General features: G+C 27.6%; 1 long non-coding RNA gene and 1 pseudogene across 1 annotated transcript; both read right to left on the reverse strand.

The window, feature by feature from the left end:
• Positions 1 to 1231: 1231 nt before the first annotated feature.
• LOC124918352 lies at positions 1232 to 1728 on the reverse strand. The gene is made up of 3 exons (XR_007097376.1): positions 1667 to 1728; positions 1383 to 1490; positions 1232 to 1287 (listed from the first exon to the last, which is right to left on the reverse strand). It is a non-coding gene; the product is annotated as an uncharacterized LOC124918352 (long non-coding RNA).
• Positions 1729 to 5151: 3423 nt separating this feature from the next.
• Positions 5152 to 13783, reverse strand: LOC124918353 (annotated as a pseudogene).
• Positions 13784 to 14179: the final 396 nt, after the last annotated feature.

A 14179-nucleotide genomic window follows, 5' to 3' on the forward strand; every position in this document is an offset into this window, starting at 1 on the left:
GTCAAAGCTCGATTCGAGTTCGGTCAAAAATCGAATTTGAACCGAGGCTCGAGCCAGCTCGTTTAATATTCGAGTCGAATTCGAGCTTAGATAGGACTCGCTTGATGACTCGTCAAGCTTTTTCGAGCCTAATCCTTAATTTTTTTTATATATTAAAATTTGAAACATACACATAAGACTATCTATCACTACAACAAAATAGACTTATAGCGACGCTTAAAAAGACTTCTGACAACTTATAAAAGCTCGCCAAAAATATTACCGACACTTATTCTTGCGTCGCCATAAGCAGGGTGGGCGCATGTTATAGCGACGCTTATTTAAGGGTCGGTACCATCAATTTAAGCGTCGCCAGAAGTCCTAAATTTTTAAAAATGATTTTTATATTTATTTTAACAATTTTATCCGAATTTTAATTTAAAATTAATATTCATTGAAAGGGACATTTAAAAATAAATGCAACTTTTAGTGACATTTTTAATAATAAACAATTTAACATAAATTTTCACTACAATAACAATATTTCAAACAAAAAAAATAGTTTTATTCAATAAAGAACATCAGTTTTTATCCACTTAATTTTCTTCTTGACATCAGATTTCTTCTTGAACCACAGCTGTAAATATATGAAAGAGATTACTTTTTAAGATAAGAAAGAAAAATGATATATTAATCTAAATTAAATAGACACAAAATTTGAAAAACAAAACCTAGTTGCTTCTTCATGCAATTGCCAGCTCAAGGATGAAGACGAGCATATAACACCTAAATTCATTCCATTCTTCACAATTAAACCGCTAAAGGAACAATGCATTGATCTTCAATTATTGGAATCTAAATATATATCCTCTCTCACTGTGCAAATTGTTTCCTCCCTTTTCTGTCTGGATATCTCTTAAGATCTCTGACAATTAGCAAAAACAATTATAAAAAATGATGATTATTAGTAAAAAAAAACTTTGAAGTTAATTTCACTGGGTGATTGGTACTACATTTGTATTCTTCTTCCTAGACATATACTCTTGAATAAATCTTGACAAAGTGATCACTGAATGGTGTCTCTGAAACTAGGAATCTTTCCCAACTATTGCAAGTGGCCAACTATTGCGTTGCATGCATTGACCACCAGATAAGTTTAATTATATTCATTTTCACCTACTAACACAAACTTAATTAATTAATAATACAACTCACCTCACAAATCCAATTGCAACAGATACAAGCCACAATTTTCCAGTTAAGCCTAACAATTGAAAAGAACTTCCCAAGGAAGAATATTTTAATCACCTATCATCAACATAAACAACACATTATTATTATTATATCACCGTCATGCATGCAAATTTAAAATAAAAAAGACAACATAACGATCAGAGTCGAACCTGGAGCACAATAGTTAGTCCAACTATCAACATGAAGAGACGATTCTTAGTCACTCCCTTAAATACGTTCATCTCATCTGGCTTCCTTGCATTCACCTCATTGAATATCTGCACAAATTAACCATTTTCTCTTTATTTTCTTTCTTTCTTTCTACCTAGGATATATATATATTAAACACAAATCTCAACCAATTAAGCCATATATAACTAGTGGTGCGCACAAATATGAACTTCACATACAACGGACCCTTGTCACTATCTTAACCAAAGTAATATTAGCGTACCTTAACTCCAGCATTTGTTACATAGTTGAACAGCTTCTCTGACACCAGGTCGACAAGGATCCTACGTTGATCAATCATTTACAAAAACTCGTCAATTTAGTATCTTTTTTTGTGCGTATGTTACCATACAGGGTGGTGTGATGTTCCTAATTACAATTAACGTTTGGAATTTTCATTATCAGAATATTCCATTCATGTATTGTTAACCAGATGAGATGATGAAATATTATTTTGAATATGGAGTAAAAATAGTGATATACAAAATGTAGGTATACTAATTTCTATCAATAATGTGTCCTCTATTTTCCTATCTTTTCAAAGATCAATGGTCATTACATCTGTTCTGCCCTTTTGCCTAATGATTGAGACATAGCCTTCTTCATATTATAATTTAGTTTAGTGTCGAGCAAAAGACAATAGCTAGTGATGATATTTAGATCAAGATGCAATATGATTAAACCATGAAAATATGACATCTGGTTATAGAAATTATAGTAGACTAGATGCACACCAGTAGTGAACAATACCTTCAGGCCAATAATAGTCAGCAATACAAGGGTCGTCATCAGGTATTTTCCAAGTAGACAGTTCTCCTCAGCATGTGAACGCAAAGTTCTGGAAGCCATATATGGGGCTTATTGCTTATGATACATATTTCAAAATATTTGGTACGATAAAAGTATGAGATTTTCAATATTTTTGGTATTTGAAGATATAACAGAATAATATTTATAAATTAAAAAATATATATTATATAATACTTATATGAAAATAAATAGATTTGATATTAATTTAATTACGTAAACATAAATTTTGAAAATCAAATCAAAATATAATTATACTGTATTATTATTTATATATATGCAATCTCGTATTATATTTTATAAGATATAACAACTATTTTATTTCACTATAAAATGTTTTATTTTTCAAAATAAACCTAACGAAGTTTAATATGTTTTCAAGTTCATCTCAAATACAATACACGACTTTCACAACCATTTTACAAGAAGACTCCAAAGACCGTCCATTGGTACTTCATAAGTTGATTGTGCTTATGTTGCTGAAATTTTATGTTTGATGAAGTATGTTTTGATTTATGGTTGTCTTTTTTTTATTAATATATAACTAAAGATTTGAAATATGTGTGTGGTGAACTGGTTATTGATGAATGGTGATTTATGTTTTTTTAATATACGAATTAATACATATAAATATGTTTAAATTCCAAGTCGAACTCGAGCCTATGGTTATATGACGAGCCGAGTTCGAGCTTAATATTAAAAGTTCGATCGAGTTTGAGCTCGAGCCGAGCCAATAAAAAACGAGTCGAGCTTGAACCTCGAGTCAGGACTAGTTCGAGTTCGGCTTGACTTATTTACACCACTATTTTATATATAGCTCATAATTTAATATACATTTTTTGAGATCGTTAAAGAAGTTGTCTATCATGTGAGGCGATCTAAAATTAATTAAATAGCTGACATAGTTACCGGTTTGGATTATCTGAATAATGAAGAGAGGAATTGTTAAAAGGTATTGTTAGGATTCTTATACTTGCCAAGGGCTGATATTCGGTCACTAAATATTTCCTCATTTCGAGCTACACTAATCTAGATTTCCACAATACTAGTTAGTCAACATTTCTAATGATGCAAGAAGATATAACACTTTTGAGAGAGAAAGAGCTTGGAGAATATCTTGTTTATTACAAGTGTGAGGTACAAGATTGTGAGGTGTTTGGTTTATGGGTCAATACTTGTTTATATACAAGTGGATAGATCATTCTAGATCCTCCTTATAATCTAAAGTTTTCTAGATACTTCTATATTTAACCTAGGACCCAAAAATTCTAGAGGACTTCTAAAATAGTCTACTAACTACCTACTCTTAAAAAATTCTAAAGAGTTTAATGACCTTATTTAAAAAAAGGAACTTCTAAAAAATCTAGAGAGAGTTTCATATCTTATCAAGAATTAGGAATTTTTAGAGAATTCTAAAAAGTTTTACAAAATGGAAAAACATATAAAAGTTCAAAATTTCTAGAGATTACACTTTGTGGGTTTGACATCTTTACCCATTAGAATGGGCCGTGGTCACGACTCTGCTCCATTGAGGAGTTGTGACGAAACAAGATCAACACTCTTAGAGTGGGGAGACTATTTTATTCAAATTTATTATTAGTTGTCTTTTATTTTTATTTTTTAGACGTTTTTAAATAATAATCGAGTCTAAAACTTTTAATTTATTAGATAATATTTTTATCACTTGAACAACCTTTCTAACAAAGTCTATTTGACAACTCTTAGTTGGAATCTAATTACACCATCTTTGTTATTGAGCAAATAAAAATCTTAAAAACAATATTGAGGCAAAAAGCTTAAAAGAATATGAATTCCTTTTGATAAATTAGTTAGTTGTCTTGAATTTCCTTTTGAATAAAAAATAGTCACATTTTAAGGGAAAATATTTTTAAGATAAATAAAGAAAATTTAAGGTTTTTTGGTTATGGATCTTTAAGAATAAATTTTTTAATTAATTAAAAAATCTAAATGGTAATGATTTGGATAAAGCTGTTTTTTTTAATAAATAAAAGTATTAATATGTGGTAAAGTAATTTATTTTAAAAGAAATAAAAGTTATTTAATTAATAAATTGAATTATATGAGTAAGAGATAATGAATAAAATAATGTTTGATTATAATAAAAATTTTAGGTCCAATTGTAATTTGAATTTAAAGTTGAGTTTTTATTCAATGAGCTCGAATTGAATGATACTATATTATAAGACTCTAATCATTACAATTTTATTTCATTAAAGTTTTTTCTACGACATGTTATTTTCGTTTTTCAAATTATTTTATCACAATTTTAAAATAAAAGATTTAAAAAGACATTTTGACATTTAAATATTTTAAATTGTTTGTTGAAGGTGTTTATTTGACTACAAAATATGTGATGTAATGAAAGATTTAAAAAAAAATGAAAATGATGTCTTTATTATTCAACATCCATTTTTGTATGATATATGATTGATACATGTTTGTTTTTTAAATTGAATTTTTTTTTTTTGTTTTGAGAAATATGAGTTCAAAGCTCCCGAAATGTAATTTATGGAAAGTCATGAAAAAATAAAAAGAAAGAATTAATATATATTTTTAAATGTGATAAACTAATTAAAAAAAAAAAAAAAGACTAACATTAAAATAGATGACTAAGACTAAGATTGTGAGTTGATAGAATCAACACAAAATTCAAGTCTCAAACAAACAATTAGACTGAATTTTATAAAAAAAATGAATAAGGCCTCATTGAATTTGACAAAATAATGAATAAATAATTAGATGAAATCAATAATTTATGATCAACCAAACAAGTTCCACCATTTCTTGTTCCTTATGTATCAACAAACGAGATAATAATAATAATAATAATAAAAATAAAGGAGGGAAACTCCATAAACAGATTCAAATTAGAATGAAGTCTTAAATATGGCTTCCAACGGCTTTATCACAGAGCAGAGCATTATAAGCTTGTCTACTGTCATTACTCCATTGTCCAGAAACATAGCTGCAATTCAATTGGGTTTAATCCAAGGCATCAATAAAATTACAATCAAGAGAGATCCAACTTCTTAAGTTCTTACCCAACAACCCGGAAATCATGACCATTCAGATGTCAAGATTGCAACTTATCTTCATCGTTCTGGAAAACGATTTCAATAAAGTCATGGAGAGTTGTGTTCACAAATGAAGTTGACAATTTGCAGGGCCATTGGATGGAACGCTTGGGATAGAAACCAATTGAAAGACTCCGGAGATATTAAAGTGGTCAGCAAGCTTCAGAGGAGTGTCGGGATTCACAAAGGAGACTCCATTAACGGCATATCTTTGCTTCCCATTGATTACAGGTGCAGAATTGGCAAATACAAATATCTTTGTAATTGGGATACTTCCGTAATGATATGAGCCTTGAGGATTAGGGCCTTGCTGCATTAGATGTCAAATTCCACCTTTTGAAAAATAAAAAGTCATCATAATTTGTACATGTATGATATATGTAGAAATTTGTTGGTAGTTTCATAGTCTCATCATACCTGAAGGTTCTTGCTTGCTGTAATGACTGTTGAAATTGAAAGTCGGATGGAAGATCAGGAAGAGGTCCAGAAACGGGAACTTTGGAGTCTGAGTAATGCAAGATCGCGGTTGATGTATGGACCTCATTTGTGAAACGTGTAGATGCAACAATGTAGTAATCTTTAGGAGCTTGATATAGAGTTACTAGAAACAGCAAAAGATTGGTCAGCATGCCACGTCCAGAGAATTGTAAGATTTCTGAATAACATGAGATCCTTCAACCTCAACTAGCTTCATCATATGATTCTGAATCCTGAAGTTAAACTATGCTGATAGGCCAACATTTGAAATTCTGAACATATATGTCTTCCCTGAAAGAAAAAGAACTTGTTTTACGATTTTCAAGATGGTTTTTTGACTATTTTAAATGGAAGAACTGTAAAAACCTGGTTCCCAGTGAAGGTTGAAGAATTCTTCCCATTTATGAGGAGTCCATCGGGAAGGCCAAGTGATTCACCTAAATCTAATCTACTCTGCAGCATCTGTAATGAGAATAGGATCAATAAGAATTTCAAATGCAGCCATTCACAACAAGTGTCAAAAAAATGCTATTTTAAACAAGGAAAACAACTTCTTGCCATGTTCGATTCAACGATCACATTATTCAAATTATACACCAAAATACCCGTAATCTCATTTTACCTAAATAACCTAATTTTTAATAAGCTACATCTAACAAGGTTATTTGTGATGAAATGAGTCTTAATGTACAGACACATATATGCACTACTTTCACAGTTATACATGGAATGAAAAATAAGAATCAAATAAATTTTCAAATTTCAATCAAATCAAATAAGTATAAACTTCTTTAAGATTTCCTTATCTTCAATCAATCCTCACTCCCATACTGAATATCATCTAGACAAAAACAACTTGATGAGTTAAATTGTTAACATTGTTATAAGACACATTCAATAACGTCTGGCATAAGGTACAGGGATCACAGATCTTGCATACACATTCAATCCTCCGAATCCTCCAGCTGCTTTGTGCATTAACGTCGAAGGGAAGTACGTGTAGGTTCCAATCTGATCCTTTGTTTGCAATTTGTAAGTGTAGTTTGAATTTGGAGGTATAGGGCAATTAGTACCCAAAACCCCATCTTGCCATGAATTCTTTCTCTGCTTAATTCCATTCCTACAAATTTAAATTCAAAGGAGACAGTTAACCTCTCCATTTTAGAACATAAAAACAAAAGCATATAGAACACAATTTCTACTTTGCGAGATTTGTCATTTTCACATTTTGAAATGCTGGATTTCATTAGATTGACACGATACAAACACTACTCCTAAATTAAGTGGAAATTCATGTGATCAATTTTTAATTTGATGTTAGCCTCTCCAATTAATTCTTAAAACAAAAACATAGTTCATGATATTTAAAAACTAAGATAGCTCAAGTGACAAAGAGTCTTACCTAAAATATCAAAGATCTAAGGTTTGATTCTCCCTAAAATATTCGGATTGAAAGGGGGTCGTGCTAACGGGGGAATATACCCTGTCACAATTTTTGCACTATAAATTTAATTGTAAATATTGACTAAGATTTTTACTTTTTTGAGATTTACCATTTTCACATTTGGAAAGGCGAGATTTCATTCAATTGACAGTTTGAACTTTGAACCAATACAAGCATTACTCATGAAGAGGAGATTTATGTGATCAATTTTTTTAGTTTGTCAATTATCCTCTCCAATTAGTTCATAAATTGAAAGGTTAGTTCATACTACACATTTAATTGTATTAAGAAAATATTGACTAGGATTACTACTTTTCAAGATTTCGCGATTTTAAATTTGGGAAGGCAAAATTTCATTGGATTGACATAATACAAACATTAATCCTTAAGAGGAGATTTATGTGATATGTGATTCATTTTTTAGTTTGACAGTTATCTTCCCTAATTAGTTCTCAAAATGAAAACATAGTTTGTTTGTTTTTAAATTAGGAAGCTAGCACGATCCCACCTCAACTTAGAAAGCATAGTTGCATTAAAAACATAATTAGATTATTGTACTAAAAAATTTAATTGCATTAGGCAATTATCAACAAGGAACATTCCTACTTTTCGATATTTCACATTTTCACATTTGAAAGAGAAAATTTCATTGGATTGACATGATGCAAACATTACTCCTTAAGAGGAAAATTTTGAAAAACTCTTTTCAACACGCTTATGAACACTAAAACATGTCTATTCAAGAAAGAAATACGAATTATGGCCTCATTTGAAAACACTTATCTTTCTGTATCTGGATTATAATTTGAAAATCTCATTTCAATAAACTTATGAACATCAAAACATGTCATATTCAAGAAAGAAGAAAAATCCTAATTATGGCCTCATTTGAAAACACTTATTTTTCTGTATCTGGATTAGAAAGTGCAAAATTCTATTAAACTAGAAAATGGAAGTATGCTGCTCAATGGATCTAGATCTTCAACATTTTGAACATCAAAACTTAAAGATTATGAGAAAAAGAGAGAGAGTATATATTACCATGTCAAGAGAAAAGGTTGATCCAGTTTGTTAATGACATTGATGACTATATTATCGTTTGTAACAGTATCAATTTGAGGTCCAGGGCATTGACCATTGATAAGAATGACCTTCAAAACCCAAAAGCAGAAAAAACAAGTTATTCATTCTGATTGAGACAAATAATCAAACAGTTAGAAATCATGAAGAAAAAGAACCTGTTGGGAGACATTTAGAGGAGCAGTAGTTCCATAAGTAACCACCCATGTGAAGTATTTGTAAGGGTCCTCTGCTTTTACCAGACAACAACCGGTCAAGAAAACCAAAATCAGACCAAAGCAAATCAAGTCTGACTTAGAACCCTAAAGAGGTTTCTCTGAACTCTTTTCTAACCCTTGTTTGTGTTTCTTAAAAAATGAATGAAGAAGACGATGATCGTTACGGCTCGATGATAGATGATTGCCGAATCAGTGAGTCTCAGGAATCATACCTGCGCAAATGCAATGCCCTTTTGCAGGTGAAGAGGAGGTTTTGTTTGATGAAATGCCAGTCAAAATTATCAAAGGGCTTGGCTTTCGTTAACCCCGGCAATGGAGATGCAAAGCAAGATCAACAGAATATACAGAAGACATCGGATCCGGTAAAAGGGCTTTGCATCTCCATCATCCATCATTAGACAAAACTTTCGCTTCACCTACAAAAAGTCATTTCCGCAAGTAGAATTCCTTAGACTCACCAATCAATCAATGATATCATCGAGCCTTAAAGATCACCGTCTTCTTCATTTATTTTGCTCTCATCCCATATCAGAATAAAGAAAGAGTTCGTATTGAATCATTATTTGTAGAGTTACATATGTATATATATCATTATAATGATTTTTTTAAGAAAGAGGTTGTATTGAATCATTATAATTAAAAATAAGACATAATATAAAAAAATTCCACATCAAAGGATCTCTAATAATTTTTCAATCCATATAATCATTTTTTACTATTTATATGAATCAAAATTATTTAAAAATAATCACTTTATTATTAAATAGTAATCACTGCATCTAAAACAAGGCCTTTTTACTTTACATAAAATAACAGAGTTTCTTTTTCAAATTGGTTACCTAAACTTTACATAAAATAACATGGGGTTTCTTTTTCAAATATAGTTGGTTACCCTAATTAGTTGAATAATTAATGAAAAAGGGAAGAAAAGAAAGAAAAGTGGTGGGCATGGGGAAAGAATATTAGACATGAAAATCTATACATTTTAATTCTTTGGTAGGTGAAGAATGAAGGGAATTTGGGAGAAAAAATTATGGTCACTGTGTCATTCATTAAATTGTGAGAAGAGAGAAAAAAGAAAAAAATTTATTATTTTTTTGACCAATTATACCAAGTCATTCATTTTAAAATTCTCTCGGTGTTATGTCTAACTTGCATAATAAATTCACTAAAAAAATTATAATCAAACACACATTTAAACTCAATTTTCTCTACACTTCCCTCTTCAGTAGTTAAAATTATAATTTCAACATTTTACTCTCTCATCATTTTTAAATATTTTTTTATTCATTCTCTCTTATCTATTTCATTATATTTTAATTATTTTATTCAATCTCTCTCATTTATTTAATCTTTTTTAATCATTTTATTTATTCTATTGTCTATTCCAAATATTTATAATATTTTTATATATTTATATAAAAATATTATAATAAAAAAACTTACATTTAAATATATTTTTATTTATAATATATATATATATATCTTAATATATAAAATAATTAAACAAAATATAAAATATAAATGCTGTGGGATTTTTTTATTTATAGTTATAGTTTTAGAAATCAGCATAACCTTAATTAATTATAAAAAAATTCTTATTACAATTGAAATAAATCAAACATGACTCTAAATAAATGATATTACGAATAGGACGAGGAAACTCGAAAATGAATTGACAATAGAAAAATTAGGTAGCATAGGAAGTGTTAAAATTAAAATATATATATAATAATAATAAATTATTTTCTTTATTCATATTATTTATTTTAAAATATATTAATTTTTAATTTAAGTCATTTATTAATATTTAAAATTATATATTAACAAAAATTTATAAATATTAATATATTAATATAATTTATTTTTAAATATATAATATTTTTTAATTTAAATTATTTATTAATATTTAAAATTAAATTAATAAATATATATAATATTAATTATTAAATATAAAAAAATAAATAAGTTGGGTGTATAAGTTGAATCAAACATATCTAAGGGCCAGTTTATTCTCAGTTACTTTTTATATGATTTTAACTTATTTAATCGTTAAGCTTGGGTATGTTTGATTCAACTTATACGCTAAGCTTATTTATTTTTGTATATTTATAATATTATTTAATAATTAATATTATATATATATATATAATGTTATATATATTTATTGATTTAATTTTAAATATTAATATATGATTTAAATTAAAAAATAATATATATTTCAAAATAAATTATATTAATATATTAATTTTTATAACTTTTATAAGTTTTTTTTAATATATAATTTTAAATATTAATAAATTACTTAAATTTAAAAAAAAAAAAATATATTCTAAAATAAATGATATAAATAAAAAAATAATTTATTATTATATATATTTTTCACATTTCCACGCTCTACCTACGATATAATCTTTTTCATTTATTTTTGAGTTCTCTCACACTTTATTCGTATTATCATTCCTTTCAATTATAATTACATATTTTTTAGATAATTAAGACTAGTTTAATTTCTAAAATTATAATTATAAATAAAAAAAATCATAATATATTTATATTTTATATTTTGCTTAATTATTTTATATATTAAGATACATATATTATAAATAAAAATTAAAAATATATTTAAATGTATGTTTTTTATTATAATAATTTTATATAAATATATAAAAATATTATAAATATATAGAATAGATGAGAAAGAATGAATAAAATGATTAGAGAGAGATTAAATTGATGAAAGAGAATGAATAAAATTATTAAAAATAAATAAATAGATGAGAGAGAATGAATAAAAAAATATTTAAAATTAATGAGAGAGAAAAAGGCTGAGATTACAATCTTAAACGCTGAGATTATAATCTTAAACGATGAGTAGGGAGGTAGAGAGAAATTTGAGTTTAAACGCAAAAGTGTGTTTGATTATAATTTTTTGCATAAGCTTATTACGCAAAGTTACTGTAGCATCTTATTACGTAGACGTCAATAAGTTGCTTATTACGCAGACGCCAATAAGCTGTTTATAAACGCTAAATCAAACATGTCATAAGTTTAACGATTAAATAAGCTGAGATTATATCAAACATACCTCATAATAAATTGAATAAACTGACGTAAATAGAATCAAACTAGCCCTATATTAAAGTGATGGAAGGAAGTCATTGTATTAGGTGAGGATGAATAGCAGCCTTTTCTTCAATGGGTTTTCCTTGAAACGGCATTTTGATTCCTACATTTGGATTTGGATTCTCATCTGCACCTTTCGGTTAGTTTTAGTTTGTTTCATCTTTTTTCGCTCAAACTTAAGGCTTGTTCGGATTCGAATTTTTCAAATAACCTGGATTATTTAAAAATAATGACAATGGCTATGATTTTAACTACATAAAACAATTATACAAATGAAATTATGTTTATTATATTTTAAATTATTTAAATAATCATAACCCAACAAAGTTCTTGTTTGTTAAGGATTTTATTATAATTGTTTAGTTCAAAATTTATTTAGTCAAGTTTGTAACAATTAAGCTTAATCAAATTAATACTCCAATATTTTCTTCATCAATATAATAATACATGATAAAAACAAACCAATATTTAAAATAAGACAAAACAAAAAAAAACTATTATTTTACAATAGAATAAATTAATTAAAATTGATTATTATAGAACTTGACAGATAATTGTCTCTTCGGAAATCAACTTCTTATTCTCACTAAGATTCGTATCATATTATCAATTATATGATCGATCCTAAGTAGGAATTTTATTGTAATAAAAAAAATGATTTAAATATTCAATTCTAATTTTTTATAATTAAAGAAGAATTAGAAAGATACCTTACGCGCATGACTCTGTATTGTTTTAATGAAATAGCATCAACACAACACATGAAAATATTTTTTTTTATAATAAATCACATAATTTTATAGAAACCAAATACAAAAATTTATAGAAAAACTCTAAATCCACAATAAATTTACATTTAATTAGAATAAGGGAGGTAAATAAGATGACTCCAATAAATGATAATGAAAATAAAAGAAACTATCACCAAGTTATTTTCGTCCTATTCATAAAAAAATGTGCACCCCGTTTGATTCACTCTTACTTGTAATAGTTTATTTATTATAGACAATTTATTTAGCATCCTCTTTATATGTTCTCGAAATCAAACAAGGTCAATATTATAAGTCTCTCTTTCATTTTGTTTGTTTTCTCTTTTTTATAAAATGCATTATAAATATTCGTAATATAGAGAATACAAAAGCACGACAGCATCAATCAGTATTGAGTGACACTCCCACCATTCTGAAGTTTCTCTCACTATATTTATTTATATATCGATTACAAATACATTGATTGGATTTAATTTAAATCATTTCTTTATTACATTATTTAGTTACTTTAAATTAGATTATTTAATTATAAAAAATAAAAATATTTTATTCAAATATTCTATATAATTTTACTTCTGTTCTCTTAAGTTATTTTAAAATTTTAAACAAAATTAATTTTTTAATTAATCATTTTTTAACGATTAAATCATTCATTTAGTATACAAAATACTAAAATACTCTTTATTTTAAATCATTAATTTTTATTTTATTTATATATAACAATACCTTTTAATTCTTTTTAACAAAAAATAATCAACACATCCTCAAAATCATCAACAATTATTAATTTTTTCTCTCTTTAGATTTTTAAAAAACCCCAATCCCAATCCAAACAAAGCTTTACAAACTTCTTTTATATTTATTTTTCCAACTTTTTAAAATAAAATTTATGGAATGGTTGTTGGTTTAAATAATAAAACAATTAAACTATAACCAATTAAATAAAAAGTTCAAAGAATGACAAACATTAAAACTGTAATATGTAAGAAAATCTCTCTTATATATAATGATGCTTAATTTTTAAAGTGTTCGGATTGCCGGGTCAAGAGTTGTAGTTAATTTGGATATATGTAAGAGTAAATGGATACTTGGATCGGATTGTGGGTTGACCCGCCCATAAACTTAAAATGGTTAAAAATAAAATTAAAAATGCTATAGGTATGGTTCGAACTTGCAACCTAACAAAACAAGTACAACCTTCGATTTTTCGCCCGAACACAGACGGAATGCAAACGGAGCGTCCAACATTCGATTTTTCACCCAGAACGACGTCGTTTGGCCTGATTTGTCTTCTTTCTCGCGACAACGAACTAAAAACTCCATCTTTGATTTTTCAAAGATGAAAATTTGTCGTTTTTCCATCTTTTGAAGGTCAAAAGGTGAAATGATCACCCTTATCATGTACCCTTATCATGTGATCATTTCCCCTACTCTTTTGAGGCATCATAACGGCCTATACTAGCAACTAGTCGGAGATCAAACAAAAGACCATTAATGACCTTTTGACTTAATCTGATCCACTTGCTTAGTGAACCGACCTTGAGAGGCAATAAATAGCCTCCTCTGGGCAAACCAAAGTCAAAAGATCCACTATCAACCTCTTAGTCAAGCCCATGCACAAATCCACCATAAAAAGATTCAGGATTTTTTGAAATTTTGAAAATTTTGTATAAGACTATAAGGTTATGATTCAAGAATTTAGAAAGATTTTCTAAGAGT

This window comes from Impatiens glandulifera, unplaced genomic scaffold (genome assembly GCF_907164915.1).
Source record: "Impatiens glandulifera unplaced genomic scaffold, dImpGla2.1, whole genome shotgun sequence".
Taxonomy (NCBI): Eukaryota; Viridiplantae; Streptophyta; class Magnoliopsida; order Ericales; family Balsaminaceae; genus Impatiens; species Impatiens glandulifera.